The following is a 13,384-nucleotide window of genomic DNA, read 5'->3' on the forward strand; positions in this document are numbered from 1 at the left end:
AAACGACCCTTTTCAAATGACTCATCTTCATTTCCGGACTTAATTTTCATCAATGTTACTCTCTCTCTGATCCCTTCCACTTTACTACCCCCCTTCATGCCATTTCCTTGGACATTCCTATCTCTAAGCTAACTGTTGACTTCCTTTGTTCTTTGCTCCACTGAGATCCCAGATAGGACTTGACCCTTCATCTACATAGAAGTTTCAAACAAAATTAAAGAGATTTTGAGGCTCTGTGAAGTTTAACAATAGGAAATGTTTTAAATCCAGAATGCTATTCTATATGGACAATCACAGAGTCTCTATTAGAAAGTGAATAGATATGAATAAGGAACTTAACATTGGTTATCCAAAGCCCATACCCACAGAAACCAACTTTCACTGAAAAACAAAAATAAAGAAATGGGAAGGAGTTTTCTCCACCATAAACTATGGCACACCAGAGTTTTACTGTAATATCGACCTGTTCCTAAACCTAATCAATATATTGGGTAGAGCAATGACAAGTAGTTTGTAGGAATGTATTAAACTTTAATGTCTCCCCCCATCACTGGAACCTGAGCCACTGGAAATTTGTAAGCCATACTGGTTTAGAGGACTTTTTTGGGAAAAAAAAAAGATCACCAGAAATAATCAGTTCCCTTTCTGAATGATCATTGTGAGAGATCACTTAACTGGATTATGAAAGAAGGCAACTTAAGAATGATTTCATTCCTTCCCTATGATTGTTTTAATATAATTGCATATGTACATCCAAACAATATAGCGAAGGATAGAACGAAGGCAAAAAGAACTTCCGATGATGAATCAATCTTTTTCAGAGTCAAAAGTTAACATTTCAGTTTCCCTGAGGGAGAGTTTAGAGAAAGTGAATGGGGTGAGGAGAGACTCAGACATATCAGCATGTTGTCTGAGAAGAGGGAAGATGAAGTGAAGAGCTGTCAATTGAGATGGGAAAAGAGAGGGGATGTACAAAATATTCTGGCAAACCAACTGTGCTCCTACTATTTTAGAGAAGCCAGAAAACTGAGTATTTTTTCCTCTTAAGAGATAGCTCATCCTTAGAACCCAGTGGTTTTACTTAATTCTCCACCTTTGTTGCAGTCAGTTTTACCATCTAATCTTTGCAGTTGCTAATTTGCAACAATGTCACTCCTCTGAGGCAAAAAAAAAAAAAAAAAGCTTAATAAAATAAAATCCAGATGGAATGATAAGCAAGACAGGTTATAAGTGAAGTTAACAATACAAATGCGTGATGTCCTTACACAAAATCCACAGAATCCATACGTATCTCTTATTAAACCAGATTTTCCCAATGTCTCTGCAACCCTAGAGGGACAATCTTGCCACTTATGTTTCTTAACTTCCTGAGAGGAAGATCAAGACATCTACAAAAGCCTCTTGAATACTGAACTCTAATTTTCAGCCACTCCCATTCATATCATCAAGCTAACATATGAAATATTAAAGTTCTATTTTGAAGTCTAGGGAGAAAACTTAAAAACCAAAAAATATTGTCTTTTGGGAAAATTTAAAAAATAAACATCCAGGGCTTCCCTGGTGGCGCAGTGGTTGAGAGTCCGCCTGCCGATGCAGGGGACACGGGTTCGTGCCCAGGTCCGGGAAGATCCCACATGCCGCGGAGCGGCTGGACCCATGAGCCATGGCCGCTGAGCTTGCGCGTCCGGAGCCTGTGCTCCGCAATGGGAGAGGCCACAACAGCGAGAGGCCCTCGTACCGCAAAAGAAAAATAAATGAATAAATAAAAAATAAATAAAATTACCAGTTACTAGATAGTTAAATCTGATCTTCATACCCCCATGTAATTTTCTAATATTTGTTTCTTCCTCATTTATAAATCATTAAATATTGTATGAAAATCAGATAATACCCTTCGTAGTTTGCTTAAAAGAATTGACTATAGTTATAAAATTTTACATTAAAAATGAAAAAGAGCTGTATTAATGGCCCCTCAAATGATGAATGGAATAAATTTAATGTGTTTGATCTTAATTTTCTTAAATTTTCCAGAGTTGAATTTTATGTTTTTGAATGTATACTCCTTGAGTATTCTCTAGCTTGTAAAATTTATAGAAGTTTCAAATAAATAAGCAAGCTTGAAAAAAATTCAGTTTAAAGATAAAGAAATCCAAATTCCTTGTATTATTGAATATTGTTTAATAAAAGTATGCATCTGTACCAGCTCAAAGTATGTAGAAATTATCTTTTCTCAGGTTTTCTTTACACTTCAAACTAAAGTTTAACATCCTGTTGTAACACAAAAAACTCCACAATGCATTGTAACACATAATTGTAAAATTTGAGAAATGTTTAAATTTAATATAAATTCTATCAGAACAACACATGCCTGCCACAACTAATCTTACAAATACTCCATTAGCTAGCATGGTGAATTCATGAGATTAAAAAAAAAATTCTCTGAGGAAATCCATATCAATGTCTTTGGTACTTAGGATTATGAATTTACTGCTTTCTGGAAAGCTGCTTTCTCAGGTGAAATATGTCACACCATCAGTAGAATTAAATGCAGTATCAAAGTATCTCCCTAACCTCATTCAAACACTTTAGAGACACTTCCCCATTGCCTGATTAACCTTGTCCAGGAGAGATAAATGTTGGCTTAGGTTATTCTGGGGAAATAAAACATCGAATGGCGTTTTGCTGTTGGAAGTCTATTATCTGCATAAACAAAATTTCCTTCCAGTTTGTCAATACACCAGCCAAAACATATCTGGATGGATTTTCATCAATGGTCAAAGTTATGTTGTAATAAGTTCATTGATCTCAAATATAGCATAAGTGGTGCCTTCAAGATTTATATTAAGGTGGTATCCTTCAGAGGTGCTGAAATTGAGGTCTAATCTGAGACTTGTAGGATTACAGGAAGAAGAGACATGCCAGAAATAATAGAATGACACAGGCAGACAAATCAGACTTTGGTTTCAAATGTGAGCTGCTTTTCAAAATCACAAGGGCATACACTGATTTGCAGGTTCAGATTTCTAATGAAGATGCTTTTTAGTTGGGCAGCTCTGCACCCAGGATGAAAATCATCAGGGATTTGTCTAATGATGGTAAGTCAAAGAGGAATATTACAATAACCTTTTTTTTTTAACATCTTTATTGGAGTATAATTGCTTTACAATGGTGTGTTAGTTTCTGCTGTATTACAAAGTGAATCAGTTATATGTATGCATATATCCCCATATCCCCTTCCCTCTTGCACCTCCCTCCCACCCTTCCTATCCCACTCCTCTAGGTGGTCACAAAGCACCAAGCTGATCTCCCTGTGCTATGTGGCTGCTTTCCACTAGCTACCTGTTTTACATTTGGTATTGTATGTATGTCAATGCTACTCTCTCACTTCGTCCCAGCTTACCTTCCTCCCCCCATGTCCTCGAGTTCATTCTCTACATCTGCGTCTTTATTCCTGTTCTGCCCCTATGTTCATCAGAATATTATTTTTAGATTCCATATATATATATATATATATATATATGTGCTAGCATATGGTATTTGTTTTTCTCTTTCTGACGTACTTCACTCTGTATGACAGACTCCAGGTCCATCCAGCTCACTACAAATAACTCAATTTCATTTCTTTTTATGACTGAGTAATATTCCATTGTATATATGTACCACATCTTCTTTATCCATTCAACTGTCAATGGACAGTTAAGTTGCTTCCATGTCTTGGCTATTGTAAATAGTGCTGCAGTGAACATTGTGGTACATACCTCTTTTTCAGTTATGGTTTTCTTAGGTTATATGCCCAGTAGTGGGATTGCTGAATCATGTGGGAGTTCTATTTTTAGTTTTTTTTAAGTAACCTCCATACTGTTCTCCATAGTGGCTGCATAAATTTACATTCCCACCAACAGTGCAAGAGGGTTCCCTTTTCTCCACACCCTCTCCAGCATTTATTGTTTGTAGATTTTTTATGATGGCCATTCTGACTGGTGTGAGGTGATACCTCATTGTGGTTTTGATTTGCATTTCTCTAATGATTAGTGATGTTGAGCATCCTTTCATGTACTTGTTGGCAATCTGTATATCTTCTTTGGACACATGTCTGCTTAGCTCTTCTACCCATTTTTGGATTGGGTTGTTTGTTTTTTCAATACTGAGTTGCTGAGCTGCTTGTATATTTTGGAGATTAATCCTTTGTCAGTTGTTTCATTTGCAAATATTTTCTCCCATTCTGAGGGTCGTCTTTTCGTCTTGTTTATGGTTTCCTTTGCTGTGCAAAAGCTTTTAAGTTTCATTAGGTCCCATTTGTTTATTTTTGTTTTTATTTCCATTTTTCTAGGAGGTACCATGTCCTTGGATTGGAAGAATCAACATTGTGAAAATGACTATACTACCCAAAGCAATCTACAGAGTCAATGCAATCTCTATCAAATTACCAATAGCATTTTTCACAGAACTAGAACAAAAAAGTTCACAATTTGTATGGAAACACAAAAGACCCCGAATAGCCAAAACAATCTTGAGAAAGAAAAACAGAGCTGGAGGAATTAGGCTCTCTGTCTTTAGACTATACTGCAAAGCTACAATGATCAAGACAGTATGGTACTGGCATGAAAACAGAAATATAGATCAATGGAACAAGATAGAAAGCCCAAAGATAAACCCACACACATATGGTCACCTTATCTTCAGCAAACAAGGCAAGAATATACAATGGAGAAAAGACAGCCTCTTCAATAAGTGGTGCTGGGAAAACTGGACAGCTACATGTAAAAGAATGAAATTAGAACACTTCCTAACACCATACACAAACATAAACTCAAAGTGGATTAAAGACCTAAATTTAAGGCCAGACACTATAATACTCTTAGAAGAAAACATAGGCAGAACACTCTATGACATAAATCACAACAATAACCTTCTTGAAGGCTACAAAACCCTTTGTAAGACCACTTTTGACCAGTAACCAATGGAACTTTGCATAACGTTTTATTATAAAGAGATTATGGTAGGTCAGTCTCCCAGAGGAAAACAAAATGAAAGGAATAAAATGACAAGAAATGAAAAATTCTTGTCCTGTAACTGAATTCATACAGAAGCATTCTGGCTCTGACACTATATCACACACCATGGGTATCCTTAGAACAGGAATGTCCCAGTACTAGGGGGATTAAGTTCAGCCCACATGAGACCATTTCATACTTTGAACAAGTTATTTTCAAAGTGAGAATGATATGTATACATAAATTGCTTAACAATGACTGTGGGAGAACTAGGCTCATTAGCAAAAACAATTTTGTACAAATGATCAAACATCAGTTTTTGACACATGTGCTTGGTTATCACTCATAATATTCATTCATTCATTCATAATGTTCAAGTTTGAGGACAATTGAATTACTGTAAAATTTAGTAAACAAAATAATTGACATGTATATTCCCACATTTATTCTACACTGAGAACTGTCATCATTTTTATCATTTTACTTAAGAATCTGAAATTAATACACTTGTGTTTAGTTGGACATGTTGAAAAATAATTGTAGCTCTTAACACGGAATTACTCTCACTTTTCAAATATAATTACTTAGTCAATGGATGTTACTCTTCTGTGAAGCATTTTAGTAGTAAGTACAAGTCACTCCTTTATTATTATGTAACATACTGTATGTGTTTTTCACTTTTTTTCTACTTCTGCAGCAATCTACCTCCTTTTTCATAGAAAGTTATTTAAGAAATAAAGACAACTATTTATTCTCTTCATTTTATTAATTTGTACTTTAGTGTTTCATTGTGACTGGCTCTCCTCTACACTGCCTTTCAAGTTTGCATAGGCCCAGTGATGGCAGTGAGGGTAGATGCTAATGAGGTAACTAATCTCTCTAAAGGATTGAGGAGAAGAACTGATTTTTATTTCTATTTCTAATGCTCCCAAAAGTAAAATTATTTTTATTTGTTGATATATAATGTAGTAAGTCTATATGCTAGAAGAAACACACTATGAAATAGTCCTCTAATCACACCCTAATCCAAGTGATCTTTTTATTATTTTGGATGCCAAGAATTTCACCTGTTTTAAACCTATTCAGTTACAAACAAAAAAAATTCCCTACAAGTTTCACTTTTGTGTTGTAACACTTGAAAAATGAGTGACTGGAGCTCAGCACAGAAACCCTTTAGCCTGCTAGATGAACCCAAGAGAGGCGAGAAAACAAATAGAAGTGAGAAAGATTTAAAGTATTCAATTTTATTACTTCTCTAGGGGAGTGGCCCACAGATGCTGGATTAGGTCAACAAAGAAGTGCTTTGGTGCTTTCTGGCCAGTTATACATGATAAATGCTCTACAAAAAATGTTAAGTTCTATGTGGATGAGGCATTTGTTGTATCATGTTGTTAAGTGTAAGGTCTCTTTCTTGAAAATTCTCTCTTCTGTGCTTCCCTCTCAATCTGTTTTAAACAATAGAATTATTCTAAACAAGTTTACAATTTTGTAAATATAATTTACCAATACAGACTGAGTCATAAAATTGGGAGGGGGGAATGGTCCTGTTATTTCCCTTCATTGCCCTCTTCACCATCTGGTATATTACGTATATGCTTGCCTCATTTGATTGTTTACTGTCTGTCTCACCACACTAAAATGAACCCTCGCTGAGTTTAGGGTTTTCATATGTCTCATATATGGCAGTTACATAGCCGGTACTTAATAAACATTTGTTCAATGACTAAACAAAGAGATAAATTAATCAGATAAAAGAAACAATGTTACTGAATGAGAAGGAAGGAAAATACACTCATGTTCTATGTGGCACAATTATTCATCCTGGAAAAAATCTGGTTGATGTAATAAAACAATTTTAAGTTTTAATGTATATGGAATCGAGTATTTTTAGAAATATGATTTGCAAAATACCATTTATATATAATAGTAAAAAGGTAAATTCAATACTGTGTATATTTTATTTATTGATGGATTTTTGTCTTTACCTACTGTTAAATCCTTGGGATTTTAAATTGACCATCAACAAATACAAAAAGATTTGAAATGATTTGAAACCAAATTTTAAGTATTTATTTTTATTTAAATGTTGGAAAAGTTGTCCTCTAATTGAATATTAAAATTTACACTGAGAAACAAACTCAGCACACTGAATTTTTCAAGTAAAAATTTATGAGCATTTTCCACACACTAAATTGAAATATTTGCTTTAAAAATGAACAGAAAATACAACTTTTTGGAAAAAGATCAGAAGTTAAATTATGTCACTAATAAGCATCCATTTTGCATGATGAATTTCACTTCAAGCCCTAGAATGTATAAGAATCAGAGAAATAGGAGATTTTGAACCCACTGACTATAATAAATCTCAGGTTACTCACTTCTCAATGCACGCTTGATTTAGTGGAATAAGGGAAATGAATTGAGGGTGCCTGAAGAAGATCTGATATATGCGAATGGGTCCCTTGTGTTATTCAAGGAAAAAAGCAAAATCGCAAAATTAATCCTCCGTAATATTGGCAGGAGTAGAAGACATCAAGTAAAATCCTTCAGTTCAAGTATATTTTTTGTATGAGAAAAATCCATTGTTTCTATGAAATCTGTAAATATTATTTTATAATTAGGTGAAAATAGTCTATAAAAACACATTCAGAATCAAACCTCAATAATTCCTATTTACGCATTTGAGTTTCCAATCCTTGCTTAGTTTCATTCTTCTAGCACTAATCTTACTTGAGATCTTCAAAATTGGTAGTAGGAATTTGCAAGATGATTAATACTGCTTGGGTATAGCTTGTTAATCTATGTGTGGCCATCTTAAATTTTCAACAAATGTTTCTGGTTTTCTTCCTACACATGCACCTCACCCTGCTTCCAGATACCTTGTAAAATCGTACCCCACATCCTCTTGTGTTTGGGTGAACATATGTGATTATTCTGGCTAATGAGTTAAGACACAGGCCACTTCCAGGTCTTTTAATTGCTGAAATGGTATCCTCCTGAGATTCTTTTCTTATTTTGCATGATGAAAAAGTATCGTGATGTTGGCTGTGTTGTTGCCAAGGGTTTCTGGGTGATTACACTGACCCCGAACTTAAACCCCCGCCATCAAAATGTGACGGATATGTAATATGAGTGAGAAATAAAACTGTTATTTTAAGTCATTAAAGTTTGGGTGGTTGTCTGTTATGCAACATATCTTAGATTTTCCTAAGTATAAAATTTTCCAGAATCAATACTTGGGTGCTCCCGTGGTCATTCCCAGGCATGTGTAGAGTTGCTAACAATTTGAATCACCTGATGCACACTTCCAGCTGAGGTCAAGCAAAGCGTTTCATATCATAACAAATGTCCTTGACACAGTGTATTTAGTACTGCGTTTTTTGTTTTGTTTTTTATTTCTCTGCTTTTTGTTGGCGATTCTGCACAGGTCTCTAAGCTTCCATATTTAGAGTTTCCTAACTCTACATCTTCCCAACATCTCACCCCAGATGAAGCCCAGACTAACTAGTTCAGTGAGACCACAACCAGATGCACTGAGATGGCCTGTTTCTTCACTCTCAAAATCCAGATATTGAGAAATTGGGACATGCTTCCGTGTGTACATGGATGTTGGGGTGGGAGATAAGGAGGTAGAACTCCAACTTTGGTAAAAATATATTCCTGTTGAAACTGACAAATCAAGTCCATTTTATACAGCTTGGTTAGGTTCTAGAATTAATGTTTATTGCCAATTAAGTAGGCATGATAGATGTTGTCCTAACCTATCATTTTTAATATTGTCTCTATGGGAAACTGTATATCAAGTTCCAAACCGTTGATTCACAAATTAACTTCTGGAGCACTACCAGCTTTTAAAATGTGGCTCCCTGTAAGGCAAAATGAATAAGGCCTAGAAACAAAGAGATAATACCCCGGTTTCCTATCTTCTGTGTACAAGGATGGTAGCTTAATAGTGATAAGACTATCTGCCTGAGCAGCCTATAAAATATGTATTTACTGAGCATTCACTATTGAGGTTAAAATTTCTGTCAATTTCTGCTACATAATTCACAACGATGTGGGAGGAATTTAGCCCTAGAAATGAAGAAAAAGTGACAGAATACATGGTGTCACGATCCTGTCCACAGTACATCAGCGTATTTGTAATCCAAAGGTCTGTGCCCTGACAATTATTTCCAGTAGATTGGTACTGTAGCAGATGGGGAATCACTGATAGACTGAACTCACTATCTCTTTAGTGTACTTTTTTCTCACACTGACATTTGATTGTTATGTTATAGTGAATATCCATTATTTTGCATAAATCTGCCTGATTGTGCTACTGGGTCAACATGATAATCCTAAGTTACAAAAAGGGAAGAATACCAAGGGTGAGGTTGGGATTTCTATTAAAAGACCAAGTGTACATTTGATATGCACTATACATTTAGGCAAAAGAGTTTAATATTTGGCTATTCATCTTCCTCGGTATGAAATTTCTGCCACCGTGCAGGACTTCCAGAAATGAGAGGAATTAGGAGCTACAGTTCTCATTAAAATATACTTAGTTTAAGTCAGGCAATACTGGCATATTTACAGAATAGAAGCAACCCTGAAAAATAATTGTGTCTATTACAGGTTGTAAAGAAAAGCCAGGACTCCACTGTCCACTGAACATGCTAATTGAACCCAACCTTACAAAAAGATGAAGCAAACAATGTTTCCTCTAATTGCAAAGGTCTCTAGCTGGGTACATATTCCTATTTATCACTTCACACTTGGACAATTCGTGGTGTTTCATACAGATCCTCCTTCTTAGGAAAAGATTCTTAATTTGCAAAATAAGCCCATTGCTTTTTTTATTGATGCCTCAGAGCGTTTTGGCATGAACCCTTGGGGAACAAAGTTTCAATTTATTTCAAGGGGATTTTTAAAACACCTAGGTTATGGATAACGTCCTCACATAAGTTTCAGAGCCAGTGATTACTACACAAGTACTTTCCCAGGTTAAACACCAGTTGGAAGAAGTATACCCCTTTTATGCTGACAGTCACTTTCTATGAGTTGTCTCTGGTAACAGAAGTTGAGATGAATAAATTCCTACTATTAAGAGTTAAAGTTAGAGGATGGGCATCCCACACTAGAAGTTATACAGGCTGTAAGCAAACAATTACTAAGTTATGAATACAGCCAAAATGTACTGTATTTTTTATTAGACCAATGAAAATATTCTCAATTTCCATTTTGGTGTACTGGAGTATCTAGGAAGAAATATAGGAGTTCTGAGTCACTGGGAGAGTCAGAGCTTAGAGAAAATACCAGTAAGCCCACTGCAGAAGACTTACGAGCAAAACCAGTGAAGTAGTCCATGATGATGAAGATCAAGAACATCCTACCTCAAGAGAGCGACCACAGTTATTGGGACTCATGAGGCAGACGTGCTCGATTAATTCCATGACTGGCTCCCTGGGACAGCAAGTAAGGTAGTACAGTGGTGCTTCTGGGGATTTTGAGAGTGTGAATATCATGCTGGAAATTTTACTTATCATTATCTGATGATTAAAAGACATGCTATCAGTTACCTTTCTTTTTTCTCAATTAAACTTCCACCTAAAAGGCCATGATCAGAATATGAGTGAAGAGGCATGGCTCTAATATAACATGAATTTCTTAGATATATGAATGAGAGTATGAGCCCAAAGATTATAATACATCTCTAAAGAAGGTAACTGGGTATCTTTTTTGTATCCTATTTCTAATAGTAAACATCTGGGAAATGTTATAATTAGGTCTTTATTAGGAATGTATAAGGATTAATACATTTTAAAATTGAGATTAAAAAGATAATGAGCATTTCTGTTTTGCATATTTTAGTCCTGGAAGATAATTTTATACCAGTGGCATCTAGAACATAAAATAATATCAGACTTACATAGATTTAAAAGCCTGGAAGTAGTTTACATGCTTATATTCAGGAAGCATGCTGGTGTGCCCAGGCATGTAAGTGAAGTTAACTATATAGCATGTAACTTAAACTTATAACACAGATATAAGCAAGTAATATAAAATTTCTCTAGAGTCATATGAAGTCAGTTATGAGCTACAACATTTTTTCCAGCTAATCAACTTGCTGGTTGACCTTTAGAAAGTTGTGATATGTTCAGAACTTGAGTTTAGCATACGTGAAAAAACAGCCAAATAAGCTTTATATTGTTACACTATTTTGCTATCCAGGACCTACAATATAAATCATAAGGATAGGAAAATTATGTTTGGGAAGTACTGAGTAAATTCTGTGGATGAATCAATAGTTTCCTTTAGATTCATATCTCAGTTATACGTAAACACGTACCTATACAACAGAAACACATTCTGATATGTACATACAGGTACGAATATTTCATGCCTTGTACTATAATTCTAAATTGCATATAATTGAAGACGATGTGTCATGTTCTATCATAATATGGTAGAAGAATCATTACCCAGAAAAGACTCTGCTTTGGTTTAGATACCTCTCTTTTGTCAACATTGTTATATGCATCACCTTTGGAGCCTTAGCTTTTTCTAACTTACAACACTTACCAGTTTTCCTCTAGTTTAAATAGGTTTCCTTTGTGTCATTTTCTGCAATTACTCAAAGATCACTAAAATATAGTGACTTCGGGGATTAACATGCAACAAATTAGGGAAAAAATCATTTTTAAATGGAATTTATATTGCTATTCCAACACACGCAAAGCAAGAGTGCCACTTCAGAATGTAGAAACTTCAATAAAATGCCTTAACTCTTTAATAGATATTTATTGTGCACCTACTATAAGCCAAGCACTGTTCTACACTATTGGGATATATTGGTGGAAACAACAACCACGATACCTGCCTTTACAGAGTTTATGATCCTAGCAACAGGAACTAGACAATACAAATACATATAGTAAGTAAAATATTTAGTATGTTAGAAGCTTATAAATGTTGAGAAAAACTTACCCAGGTAAGTGGAATAGGGAATATAAGTGGTAGAAGGAAGATGTGATTTTATATAGGGAGATTAGTGTCAGCCTGAATAAGAAAGTAACATCTAAGCCTAAACATGAGGAAATTGATAGTGTTAGCTACATGGCCATCGACAAGAGGCACATTCCAGTGCAAAGCTCTACAGTATTAGAGTGCTAATGTGTTCAACTAATGGAAAGGTCAGTGCACCTGTTAAGACCTGGGCTAGAGAAAAAGTTGGAGATGATGTCAGCAAAAGTAACAGGGGCCTAAATTACATAAAATCCTATAGGAATGAGAGGACTTTAGCCTGTGCTAAGAGTGAAATGGAGATACAAACTGGATTTTGAACAGACAAGCAATAACACGAACACTCACTTCTATAAAGGATAACTCTGGTTATTGTGTTGAGGAGAGTAAAATGAGGGAAACCACTTGAAAGCCTATTGCAATAATCCAACTGAAAGGTGATTATTATTTGGACCTTTCTGATAACAATGAAAATAGTAAAAATTGATCAGAATCTGGATATATTTTCAGAAACTTTATGATGGATTAATCACGAGATGAGAGAGAATGACAGGAGTTAAATATGATCCCAAGGTTTGGAGACTGAGCATACAAAAGGATGGAATTGTCATCAAATGAAATGGAGACAATTGTACATGTAGCAGGTTTGGTGGGAATACTGAGAGTGCAGGTTGGGCATGTTAAGTTTGAGGCACTTATTAGATATAAACATAGACATGCTGAGTACTCAGTTGTTCAAGAGTGGAGGTCAGGAAAGAGGTATGAGCTGGAGATAGAAATTTTGGAGTCACCTGAAGTAGATGATAACACCAGGAGCATGAGACATTTTAAATAACTCAAGAGTACAAAGACTGACAATCCTGGGGCAATTTAACATTGGTTTTGCAGAAAATGTGAACAGAGACATGGGAAAGCAATTGATGGGCAAAGTTTGGTCAAGAGAAGATTTTACAGTTGACTCGTGAACAACACAGAGGTTAGTGGGCACTGACCCCCATGTAGTCGAAAATCCATGAATAACTTTATAGTCATCCCTCTGTATCCAATGTTCCACATTCCTGGATTCAAATAACTGCGGATCATGTGGTATTGTAGTATGTGTTTATTGAAAAACATCTGCATGTAAGTGGACCCACAGAGTTAAAACCCATGTTGTCCAAGTGTCAACTGTACTTTCTATGTTTTATTCAGGAAAAATAACTGCATATTTGTACACTGTTCAAATGATTTGATGGCAGGGAAATATTGATGACGTACAAGAGATTGTGTAAAGAATGTCTGGAGAAATATTTTATTGGTGGTCAGAGGAAAACATTCTAGAGTAAAAATGGAAAGATATAGCCTAATATCCTATAAATAAGGTATTGGAGAAGTATTATAGACTC

This window comes from Phocoena phocoena, chromosome 16 (assembly GCF_963924675.1).
Source record: "Phocoena phocoena chromosome 16, mPhoPho1.1, whole genome shotgun sequence".
Lineage (NCBI taxonomy): Eukaryota > Metazoa > Chordata > Mammalia > Artiodactyla > Phocoenidae > Phocoena > Phocoena phocoena.